Raw genomic sequence first — 12479 nt, 5'->3', positions numbered from 1 at the left:
CAGAGCCATGGCAGCGTCGGTGGCCCACTTGAAGTCAGCCACTATTGAAGAGATCTGCAAGGCTGCGACGTGGTCATCTGTCCACACATTCACATCTCATTACTGCCTCCAGCAGGATACCCGACGCGACAGTCGGTTCGGGCAGTCGGTGCTGCAGAATCTGTTTGGGGTGTAAATCCAACTCCACCCTCCAGGACCCGAATTTATTCTGGTCAGGCTGCACTCTCAGTTAGTTGTTCTTCGTAGGTCAATTTCTGTTGTTTCCTCGCCGTTGCGAGGTTCCATTGACCTGGGTTCTTGTTTTGAGTGAGCCTGAGAGCTAGGGATACCCCAGTCGTGAGAACAAGCAGCCTGCTTGTCCTCGGAGAAAGGGTATGATACATACCTGTAGCAGTTGTTCTCCGAGGACAGCAGGCTGATTGTTCTCACCTACCCTCCCTCCTCCCCTTTGGAGTTGTGTGTTTCATCTTTTGCTAGTCATTCAACTGGCGGGAGCAGTCGCGCACGGGCGGGAAGACGGCCGCGCATGCGCGGTGGGCGTGCCCTGCGTGCCGACCGTCCCGCGAAGCTTCTTTCCGGTTGGTGGGGGCTGACGCGGACGTCACCCAGTCGTAAGAACAATCAGCCTGCTGTCCTCGGAGAACAACTGCTACAGGTATGTATCATACCCTTTATTGTAAGAAGCATTGGGCAGGGCACCATATGAAAGTTGCAGTTGGAGTGTTGCACAAAAACCTAGTAAGTCCACTTTAGGGACAAACTGAAATTTTCTTAGTGATATATTCTTTCATAGGATAGTTTTGCTGAAAAAGATGTCAAGTGTTCGTATTAGCTATTGCAAAATGTTAACATTTTTTGGCTTTGTGCAAATCCTGTTAAATCCACAAATAGTAGTCCCATATGAAAAGAAATATATTAGGAAATTAGCTTTTTTTTTTTTTTTTTTTATAAATCACTTGCACAGTATTTTTGTATCTGTTGACTACTGCTGTAATTCATTTTAAAGAACTAATTTAGGTCAATTTAATTTGTAGTGATAGTTTTGCATAGTAATACATGTTTGGGCCCATGCTTTATTAAGCAAACGTGTGCTAACCTAGCTGATCATTTAGCGCTGAGAGGCAAAGCAATCTTGTTTTCGAGCATGGCAGCCATTAGTGAAAATGTCAAATTCTGCTGCCAAAATACTAAAACACAAAAGTGTGATGGCAGCAACTGGAAACAATCTAACAAAAGTTAAACATGCGAAGAGAGAGTAATTTGTTAATGCAAAAGGACAGACAGTATCACAGCAGTCTACTGGCCCTGATTGTGGTTGCAGGCTGTGCTGTATAGGTGGTTTAAATCAGTGTTTCGTAAATCCAGTCCTGGAGTATCCCTTGCCAGTCAAGTTTTGAGGATATCCATAATGAATATGCATGAAAGAGGTTTGCATATAATGGAGACTGTGTATCCAAATCAAGTTCATGCATATTAATTGTGGATATCCTGAAAGCCTAATTGGCAAGGGGTACTCCAGGACTGGACTTGGGAAACATTGGTTTAAATGACCAAAGTATGCAAGAAATCCTTTCAACTTTCAACAAATCAGAGATCGTGCTTCCCAGAGTGTGTATCCGCAAGGAATGGCAACAAAATTCATCAACTCTGAAATAGAAATGGGAAAGCAAGAAGCTCCAGCTGGCTGTTTAAGATGAGTGGACTTAACAGATTCTTGCACAAACAAGTTGTATCAAGTACTACTTTTCTGATGTGCAATAAAATTGACATGAATAAGAAATGTTTAACTTTTTCATACAGTGTGATGTAATATATACCAACACACAATTTCTAGACCATACAATAAATCTTGACCAAAAACATTTCACTGGTACTTGGACAAATTCAAATGATTATCGTCTTCATGCGTAGGCCAGGCCAAAATTTCTTAGTGCTTAACTAAAAATAATCTTTTCCTTGTCATCAAGCAGATGAAGCCATTACGTATGGGTTATGTCCATCAACCAGCAGGGGAGATAGAGAGCACTCAAACTTTCACAGTGCCCTCTTGGCCAGCTAGCTCCATGCCTCTTCAGTATTCTCTATCTCCCTTAGCAGGGTGGCTGCAGCTTGTTCGAGCTCCAGAAAAATCTGCCGGGAGGTGGTTCCTGGCTTGCCAGTTGTTAACCGGGGTGTTGGAGGCTATAGCAGCTTCACTTTAAAGGCACATAGGTTAGCCCTTTCCCTGCCTTACCCATACCTCTGTGGATGTGGACATATTGCCTTGCTTTCCCTGTCCTTACCCACCAACAGTGGATGCAGGCATATAGGTTCGCCCTTTCCCTGCCTTTTCCACTCATCTGAGCCTCCGGAGTCTTCAATACCTCTGCTTTCCTCACAGCTTAAAAAAAAAAAAAAAAAAAAAAAAAGTCGTGTCGCGTTTTTAAACGCAGAGACGCTGGAACAGAGGTTTTTGACCTGATTTTCAGCAGGATCGTAGTTGTACACTAGATCCTTTGAGGTAAGAGTGTTTTCCAACTCCTCTGGGGTGGGCCTGTGATCGGGGCGATTTTGGCGCGAAACCGCCATTTTGGATTTTACCGCCGTTTTTCGGTGATGGCTGCGGACAATGTAAAGCGCTGTTCCACTTGTGGCAAGCTCAAATCAGCAGCAGGGCTCTGTAAATCGTGCTGTATTGGCGTAGGAGCCGGCCCGAGCATGGCGAGCGATGTTTCTTCCCGCTCTGAGCTGGCAGCGGGCGCCATTTTGCTTACACCGCATGGCGTGGCCTCCGTGGACACGGAGAGACCTGAGCCGGGTGGGGCACCTCGAGATGAGGTTATTTCAGGAGTGGCTAGCACCGGACAGGATTTGGGTGCCCAGGGTGAGATTTTCTCCCCGGATTTTGTGCTTTTGCTGCATAAAGCATACATGATGAAAAGAGCCCTTCCTCAAGGGTCGCCTGAGGCTCCTCTGATTGCCCCCCCGATGGATTCTGGCCTGGGACTGCCCAGTGAGGCTTTTTTCCCGGATGCTTGGCCTAAAGATAAGCGCAGAAGGGTTAATTCCCCTTCAGATTGTGGTGCACCTTTTCCCCCCCCGTGGTCGGGGTGTGAGGATTCGGAGAACTCTGACAGACGTTCTTGGTCTGAGGAACCAGAGTCAGGTGCGGATTTACCACAGGATCTGGATGATCCCTCCGCGGTGAGGATTTTCCACCGTGATGAGCTGCCAGCGCTTATTTCAGATACCCTGCAGGCCCTCTCGATTGAAGATCCTGACAGTGGCATGGCCTCCTCGGGTAATCCCAGGATGGCTAGTAGCAAGAAAGCTGCTCGGGCCTTCCCTTTGCATGACTCCATCCTAGAGCTTGTTTCGGCTCAGTGGGCTGACCCCGAGGGACCTTTGAGAGTTTCCAGGGCTATGGGGCAGTTATATCCTCTGCGTGAGGGACATATGGCTCGTTTTCAAATGCCTACAGTGGATGCCCTAGTCACTGCGGTGACAAAGAGAACTACCCTCCCTGTTGAAGGAGGTGTTGCCCTGAAGGATGTTCAAGACCGTAGGCTGGAAACAGCGTTGAAACGGTCCTTTGAAATTGCAGGTCTCACTGTTTGGGCGTCTGCATGCAGCTGTTATGCTGTGAGAGCCTGCCTAGCTTGGCTGCAACAGGCAGTGGCTCAGCCCGGAGATGGAGCGGAGTCCTTCTTGGATGTGGCTCCGCGGATGGAAGTGGCCTTGTCCTTTCTGGCTGATGCCCTTTATGACCTTGTCAGAGCTTCGGCTAAACAAATGGCAGTAGCAGTGGCGGCTCGCCGTCGTCTGTGGCTACGACACTGGGCAGCGGACATGGCCTCTAAGCAAAGCTTGGTGAAGTTGCCTTTTCAAGGACTTCTCCTATTTGGTGAGGAGTTAGAGAAAATTGTGAAAGGCCTGGGTGATCCAAAACCCCAGCGCTTGCCCGAAGATAGGCAGAGGCCTTCCTCTAAGGGCCAGGCGGTCCACTCCTTGTACAGACCTCGCTTCCGTGAAGCTAGAAGGTACCGCCCGGGGCGTTCTGCTGGGTTCACTTCACGTGCCCATGGTCAGCAGAGGAACTCCTTTCGCTCGGACAAGCGTTCCGCAGCCGGTGGCTCAAGACCAGGAGTTCAGGGGCGACCCTCTCAATGATGGTGCGCCGGCCCTCTCCTCGATGCCTGTCATCGGAGGACGGCTTTCCCTCTTTGTCGAGGAGTGGGCCAAGATTTCCTCAGATCAGTGGGTTCTGGACCTGATCAGAGATGGATACAGAATAGAATTCAACGCCCCAGTAAGAGACGTGTTTGTGGAGTCCCGATGCGGTTCTGCCGTCAAACGGGCGGCGGTGGAGGAGACTTTACAAGGTCTGATTCAGTTAGGGGCAGTGACCCCGGTGCCTCCCGCCGAGCAAGGCTGCGGCCGATACTCCATCTACTTTGTGGTGCCGCGAAAAGGTGGGTCCTTTCGCCCTATTCTGGACTTAAAAGAAGTGAACAAATCCCTGAGAGTGCAGCATTTCCACATGGAATCCCTGCGCTCCGTCATTGCGGCGGTTCAGCCAGGAGAGTTTCTCACGTCTCAGTCAGAGTGGTCTCAGTACTGCAATCTCTAGGCTGGGTCGTCAATATGGCCAAAAGTCACCTGTCCCCTTCACAATCTCTATAGTTTTTGGGGGTCAGGTTCGACACAGTCTCGGGCTATGTGTTCCTACCCGAGCTAAGGCGGTGCAAGCTTCAGAATCAGGTCCGTCTGCTCCTGAGGATGCCCCGCCCGCGAGCTTGGGACATTGTCCAGCTGCTGGGATCGATGACAGCCACGATGGAAGTGGTACCCTGGGCGAGAGTGCACCTGAGACCTCTACAGTATTCCCTACTCCGGAGATGGTCTCCTATTTCTCAGGATTACCAATGCAGACTTACTTGGCTCCCTGCGGCCCATCTCAGCATGGAGTGGTGGCTCTCGGACAGCATGCTGCTGCGAGGAATGCCGCTGACGCTCCCCGTTTGGTGCCTTGTGGTAACAGATGCCAGCCTGAAGGGCTGGGGCGCACACTGCAAGGGGAAGCATGCCCAGGGTCTATGGACACCCGAGGAGTCGGAGTGGTCCATCAACCGCCTAGAGTTGAAAGTGGTGTTTCAGGCGCTTCTGGCCTTTCAAGTGACCCTGGAAGGATTGGCTGTCAGAGTGATGTCGGACAACACGACAACGGTGGCCTATATAAATCGACAAGGCGGAACAAGGTGCAGAGCACTAGCCGCGCAGGCCGAACTGGTTTGCCACTGTGCCAAGCTGCATCTTCAGTGTCTGTCGGCAGCTCATATATTGCAGGTCAGAGCAATGTGCAGGCCGATTATCTGAGCAGGCATCAGATCGATCCAGCAGAATGGAATCTGGCAGACGAAGTATTCCTGCAGATCTGTGCCAAATGGGGCAAGCCCGTGATGGATCTAATGGCGACAAGTGCCAATACCAAAGTCCCGTGCTTCTTCAGCAGACGGAGAGATCCTCGCTCGGCGGGGTTGGATGCCTTGGCTCAACCCTGGCCTCCGGGTCTACTTTGTGTTTCCCCCATGGCCCTTGATAGGGCGCCTGCTCTTGCGGATTTGGCTGCACCCAGGAGAAGTGGTCCTCATCGCCCCGGATTGGCCAAGGAGACCTTGGTATGCAGACCTCCGACAGATGCTCCTGGAGGCTCCTCTGCCGTTACCTCTGGTACCGAACCTGTTGACTCAGGGACCGGTAGCCATGGAGGACGCCGGCCGCTTTGGTCTTACGGCATGGCTATTGAGAGGGCGCAATTGAGGGATAAAGGTTATTCCAATAAAGTTATTTCCACTCTCCTGCAAACCCGCAAGCGGTCCACTTCCGTGGCTTATGCCAGGATTTGGTGCCTGTTTGAGTCTTGGTGTGCTTCCAGAGCCATTGCTCCAATGCGGGCTCCTGTCTCGCTGATTCTGGACTTTTTGCAGGAAGGTGTACAAAAAGGCTTGGCCTATAATTCCCTGCGGGTGCAGGTGGCAGCATTGGCCTCCCTTCGTGGTAAGGTGGAAGGCGTGTCTTTGGCTGCTCACCCAGATGTGGCACGGTTTCTTAGAGGGGTGCTTCGGCTCCGACCTCCAGTGCGAGCACCCTGTCCAGCTTGGAACCTGGGGCTAGTTTTGAAAACCCTGCAGGCATCTCCTTTTGAGCCGCTTCGGCGAGCATCGGAGAAAGATTTGACACTGAAGGCCGTTTTTCTGGTGGCCATTACCTCGGCGAGACGGGTGTCAGAGCTCCAGGCGCTGTCCTGTAGAGACCCATTTCTGCAATTTTCAGAGTCCGGAGTCACGGTTCGGACCGTGCCTTCCTTTATGCCTTAAGGTGGTTTCAGCCTTTCACCTAAACCAGCCTATTTTCTTGCCCTCTTTTTCAGAGGAAGAGTTTCCAGAATCTTTTGGGCAGCTGCACCTTTTGGATGTGCGCAGGACTCTGCTGCAGTATCTGCGAGTTACTAACTCTTTCAGGACTTCTGATCATCTGTTTGTTTTGCTATCCGGTTCTCGCAGAGGGTCTCCAGCGTCTAAAGCCACTATTGCCCGCTGGCTCAAAGAAACTATCTTTTCAGCTTATCTGCTGGCCGGCAGGGTTCCGCCTGAAGCCTTTAAGGCACATTCTACTAGAGCGATTTCTTCCTCTTGGGCTGGAACTGGAGCACTCTCTCTTCAAGAGATATGCAGTGCAGCAACATGGGCTTCTAAGCTCTCCTTTGCCCGACATTACAGGCTGGATGTGGCTGCCAGGAGGGATGCGCGTTTTGGTGCACAAGTGCTAGCGCGTGGTGTGGCTTGTTCCCACCCTATTTACGTAATGACTTCATCTGCTTGATGACAAGGAAGGGAAAATTAGGTTCTTACCTTGGTAATTTTCTTTCCTTTAGTCATAGCAGATGAAGCCATGAGCCCTCCCTGTATGATTGTCTGTATGCTGTGAATCTGTTTTTCAGGTTCTGTTCTAATTTCCTGAAGTTCCTTCCTTGGGAGAAAGTTGGAAAACAATCTTCAGGATTCATGTTCAGTTTAAATTTAGGAGGATGTGTTCATTCCCTCCAGCATGTTTTTTTTTTGGAGGATGTGTTGATTCTCTCCAGGAGGCGCGTGTGTTCCCCTCCAGTTCTATAAATAGGAGGATGAGTTCATTCCCTCCAGTGTGTTGGGAGGATGTGTGATTCCCTCCAGGAGGCGCGTGTGTTCCCCTCCACTTATACAATAAGGAGGATGAGTTTATTCCCTCCAGGAGGATGTGCATTCCCTCCTTTATGAGTTCATGCCCTTGTGATGGGCCATCGTTCGCTGTGAGGAAAGCTCTTGTGATTTCCATTGCGGTTTGCCATACTGCTTTGGAAGCTTCAAATACTGAAGAGGCAGTGGAGCTAGCTGGCCAAGAGGGCACTGTGAAAGTTTGAGTGCTCTCTATCTCCCCTGCTGGTTGATGGACATAACCCATACGTAATGGCTTCATCTGCTATGACTAAAGGAAAGAAAATTACCAAGGTAAGAACCTAATTTTCCCATATCGGATTTTTCCATGCAGCCGTGCTGTTAATTTCATATCGTTTAAAAAGATAATTTTAATACTGCAATATTAGACATAGATGAAAAATATGTTAAAAAAAACTTTAGACAGTAGTCTTCACATTATTTGTGGTGTTCTGACATTGCTTTGATGACATGTAACAGTTATTCCTTCAGAACCTATTTTCAAGGTCCTCTGCTTTATTCCATAAAGCTATTAGATCTTTCTGAATTAAATTGAGAGGAACAGAAATTCCAGCTGAGGCTCAGTTCTCCAAGTCTCAATTTCTTCTTGCCTCTCTAAGGCAAACTTTATTTCCTGGCAAACCAGCTGGAACTCCTTTTTTTTTTTTTTTTTTTTAATTTTTTAAATTTTTGTTAGCACAATTATCCATCTCCCAAGCCTTCGGGATTCTGTGGGCAGACTCTGGCACTTGATATCAGTGCTACAGTCCTCCTTTGAATCCTCAGAGATTACTGGTGCCATTTTAAAAGCATGAGGTACAGCTGCAGCTCCCTGTACAGTGTGAGCTGCTCTTTAAGCCATGCGATTTTGCCAAATTATTACAAAGACATCTGTGATGCACATTTTCCAAAGCTTCCCAAAGCTAATGTATTCCACTTAAATTCAAAATAAAGCTTTTTTTTTTTTTAATCTTTGCTGTCTGATCATTTTATTTTTCCAAGCATGTTGGTCTCAGTTTCTCCCTTCAGCTTTCCTGTCTTCAGGTCTTTCCCGTGTATACTATCCACTTGTCCTTTCTTCAATTTCCGTCTGTCATCTTCCATTCCCTCACTTCCCCCCACCTCTATGGTCCAGCAGCATTGTGGCTCCTCTCTCGCCTCTCTCCCTCCTCAGTCTTATAGTTCAGCAACTCCCTGTCTCCACTCTCTTTCCCTCCACCTCTATAGTCCAGCATCACCCTGTCTCTTCTCCCTTATCCCTTCTCCTTCATCTCTGTGATCCAGCAATGCCCTGACCCCTCTCCATTCCCATCCATCCCTATGTTCCAACAGCTCTGTTCTTCTCCCCCATCATCCCTATGGTCCAGCAGTTCCACGTCACCTCTCTCCCCCACCTCCTGTAGTTCAAAAACAGCTCTGTATCCCTTCTCCCTTTCCCTTACGATTCAGCAGCTCTCTCTCTTCTTCCACCATATAGTCCAGCAGTCATGTGTGTCCCCCCCCCCATGGTCCAGCAGCCCCATACCTCCTCTACCCCCACCCCCATGGTCCAGCAGCTCCTCTGCTCCCTCCCCAGAGGAGCCTCGGTCCTCAGGGCAGCCGTTGGGAAGGAAGATTGCAGACAGCAGGAAACAGCCTGGTGTAGGAAATGCGACTACACTAACCCTGACACTGCACTCCTTCCTGGACTGTACAGGCAGCAAACTGCGCTTATAGGGTTTCATTTCTGCCAGAAATGAAAACACTGTTAAGTGGTCTGCTGCCTGCACAGTCTGAGGAGCGTGATGTTAGAGTTAGTGTAGCTGCATCTCCTCTGCTGGGCTGACTGCATTCTCCCCTCCTAACCACTGATGTTTCCACTGTCTGTGTCATGACACACCGATTGAGATCCTCTGCTGTAGCTTACAGTGGTGGAAATAAGTATTTGATCCCTTGCTGATTTTGTAAGTTTGCCCACTGACAAAGACATGAGCAGCCCATAATTGAAGGGTAGGTTATTGGTAACAGTGAGAGATAGCACATCACAAATTAAATCCGGAAAATCACATTGTGGAAAGTATATGAATTTATTTGCATTCTGCAGAGGGAAATAAGTATTTAATCCCTCTGGCAAACAAGACCTAATACTTGGTGGCAAAACCCTTGTTGGCAAGCACAGCGGTCAGACGTCTTCTGTAGTTGATGATGAGGTTTGCACACATGTCAGGAGGAATTTTGGTCCACTCCTCTTTGCAGATCATCTCTAAATCATTAAGAGTTCTGGGCTGTCGCTTGGCAACTCGCAGCTTCAGCTCCCTCCATAAGTTTTCAATGGGATTAAGGTCTGGTGACTGGCTAGGCCACTCCATGACCCTAATGTGCTTCTTCCTGAGCCACTCCTTTGTTGCCTTGGCTGTATGTTTTGGGTCATTGTCGTGCTGGAAGACCCAGCCACGACCCATTTTTAAGGCCCTGGCGGAGGGAAGGAGGTTGTCACTCAGAATTGTACGGTACATGGCCCCATCCATTCTCCCATTGATGCGGTGAAGTAGTCCTGTGCCCTTAGCAGAGAAACACCCCCAAAACATAACATTTCCACCTCCATGCTTGACAGTGGGGACGGTGTTCTTTGGGTCATAGGCAGCATTTCTCTTCCTCCAAACACGGTGAGTTGAGTTCATGCCAAAGAGCTCAATTTTTGTCTCATCTGACCACAGCACCTTCTCCCAATCACTCTCGGCATCATCCAGGTGTTCACTGGCAAACTTCAGACGGGCCGTCACATGTGCCTTCCGGAGCAGGGGGACCTTGCGGGCACTGCAGGATTGCAATCCGTTATGTCGTAATGTGTTACCAATGGTTTTCGTGGTGACAGTGGTCCCAGCTGCCTTGAGATCATTGACAAGTTCCCCCCTTGTAGTTGTAGGCTGATTTCTAACCTTCCTCATGATCAAGGATACCCCACGAGGTGAGATTTTGCGTGGAGCCCCAGATCTTTGTCGATTGACAGTCATTTTGTACTTCTTCCATTTTCTTACTATGGCACCAACAGTTGTCTCCTTCTCGCCCAGCGTCTTACTGATGGTTTTGTAGCCCATTCCAGCCTTGTGCAGGTGTATGATCTTGTCCCTGACATCCTTAGACAGCTCCTTGCTCTTGGCCATTTTGTAGAGGTTAGAGTCTGACTGATTCACTGAGTCTGTGGACAGGTGTCTTTCATACAGGTGACCATTGCCGACAGCTGTCTGTCATGCAGGTAACGAGTTGATTTGGAGCATCTACCTGGTCTGTAGGGGCCAGATCTCTTACTGGTTGGTGGGGGATCAAATACTTATTTCCCTCTGCAGAATGCAAATAAATTCATATACTTTCCACAATGTGATTTTCCGGATTTAATTTGTGATGTGCTATCTCTCACTGTTACCAATAACCTACCCTTCAATTATGGGCTGCTCATGTCTTTGTCAGTGGGCAAACTTACAAAATCAGCAAGGGATCAAATACTTATTTCCACCACTGTATATTGGGTTATGGAGGGGAATCAAAGTATGGTATAAGGAATACAGGTACCTCCCCTTCAGGCTATGATTCTTACAAATCATACTGGAAAGGTGGCTGTCCCTTGGTTTGCTGAAGGTATAGTTGCTTATAGTACACAATACAAGGCAGATCTGAAAACACAACCAGAGTGGTACAATATTTGAGGAGTTGTGACCCTTGCTTTAGATCTGAACTTAGTTCTCAGGGCCTTAATAGGCTGGCCATTGGAGCCTCTCAGTTTCAGAACAGTCTGCCGGTCTCAGAAAGTGGGGTTTTCTAGTAGCCATTTGTTCATCAACAAGGGTGCTGGAACTATAGACATTGTCATGAAGAGAACCTTACTTGGTTATATCACAAGATGGAGGCTTGTTGCACACAGTGCCTTCCTTTGTAACCTTTCTGTGGTTACAATCAAAGCAGTTTATATATTACATACAGGTTAAGTGATTTGCCCAGAGTCACAAGGAGCAGTAATGGGAATTGAACCCAGTTCCCCTGGTTCTCAGGCCTGCCCTAATCATTAGGCTATGCCTCCACTCCAGTCTTTTTTTTCAGAGCAGAGGTCAAACATGTTAGTATGACAGTGTGAATATTCCACTGTTACTATCACCTGTTTTGTGAATTAATTGAAAAGTTTAGCTTCCAGTTCTGCCAGCTGCTGTAAAAATAAATAAATATAAATAAGATATATGTATATAATATAAAATAAGTCTGTGTAACTGCTTCAGGAAAGGTAGTGAGTGGAGAAACATAAACTATAGCTATTTGTTCAAGCAGTCACAAAGAAATTTGATAATCTGTACTGTGTTCTCTTGCAGGTGAAATGCCTCACTTCAGAGAAGGTCCAAGAAAGCAACAAGGCAATCGATCCACAAACGACAAGATGGAGATAATGTAGCAGACCAGATAAATAGTCTGTAAATTAACTTATTAAATTGCTACAACACATAGGTTAGTTATAGACTAGTTCCTGATTTGGCCATGTTTTGCCCTCCACTAGTTGCGTTGGGGCAATAAAACTGTCAGAACAAATAAGTGTTAGTAAAATCATAATTGTCGTTTTCATGTTTTTATATGCATATGATTTATATATTTATACATATACTATTTAGTGAACCAGTTATTTGAAGTTGTGATATTTGAAGTTGTGATATGGCGCCTTTTGCTGTTGATTTGAATGCTTAAATTTGCTTTTATTTGCTAGTAGTTATGATTTTACTAACACTTTTTATTCGGACAGGGAAGGCATTTTGATGCAATTTAAATGATTTTCCCTTATTAGATGTTTTGTGTGTTTTTGCATGTGTGCGAGACTAAAGGTGTAAAATAAGATTATGGAGTTGAATATGCAGTTGCAGCCCAGTACAGGTGAAATAGGTTATATATCTGACAAATAGAATTTAAAAGGATAAGCATAGATGAAAGTAACTTAGGAGCCCTTTTATTAAGGCCCATAGGTGCCTACGCACGTCAAATTGGAACTACCGCCCGTGTAATACATGCCTCAGGCAGCAATTCCATTTTTGATGAGCATCCAAAACATTTGGTAGAAAATAGTTTCTATTTTCTACCTTATGCCACTTACCCAGTGGTAATTGGCAGTTTATGCGAGCTGACGCTTGATGCCTGGCTAATGCATGAGACATTACCACCAAGTCAATGGGTGACAGTAAGGTCTCAGGCTAAAAATGGATGCACGCTGGTTTTAATTTTGCTGCACTTCCATTT

General features: G+C 47.5%; 1 protein-coding gene across 5 annotated transcripts in view; it reads left to right on the top strand.

Annotated features, from left to right (window-relative positions):
* NCOA1 (nuclear receptor coactivator 1) overlaps positions 1-12479 on the top strand; it is a 660387-nt gene that overhangs the window by 88260 nt on the left and 559648 nt on the right. For 3 of the 5 annotated variants that reach the window (XM_030198687.1, XM_030198686.1, XM_030198690.1), the window contains one exon: positions 11570-11702. The gene's annotated coding sequence lies outside the window, so the exon portion shown is untranslated. The remainder of the gene's footprint in view (positions 1-11569; positions 11703-12479) is intronic. The other 2 variants (XM_030198689.1, XM_030198688.1) reach the window with 2 other exon arrangements.

This window comes from Microcaecilia unicolor, chromosome 3 (assembly GCF_901765095.1).
Source record: "Microcaecilia unicolor chromosome 3, aMicUni1.1, whole genome shotgun sequence".
NCBI classification, from domain to species: domain Eukaryota; kingdom Metazoa; phylum Chordata; class Amphibia; order Gymnophiona; family Siphonopidae; genus Microcaecilia; species Microcaecilia unicolor.
Note: the sequence above shows the minus strand (reverse complement) of the source record. Positions and strands in the feature narration are given on the sequence as shown.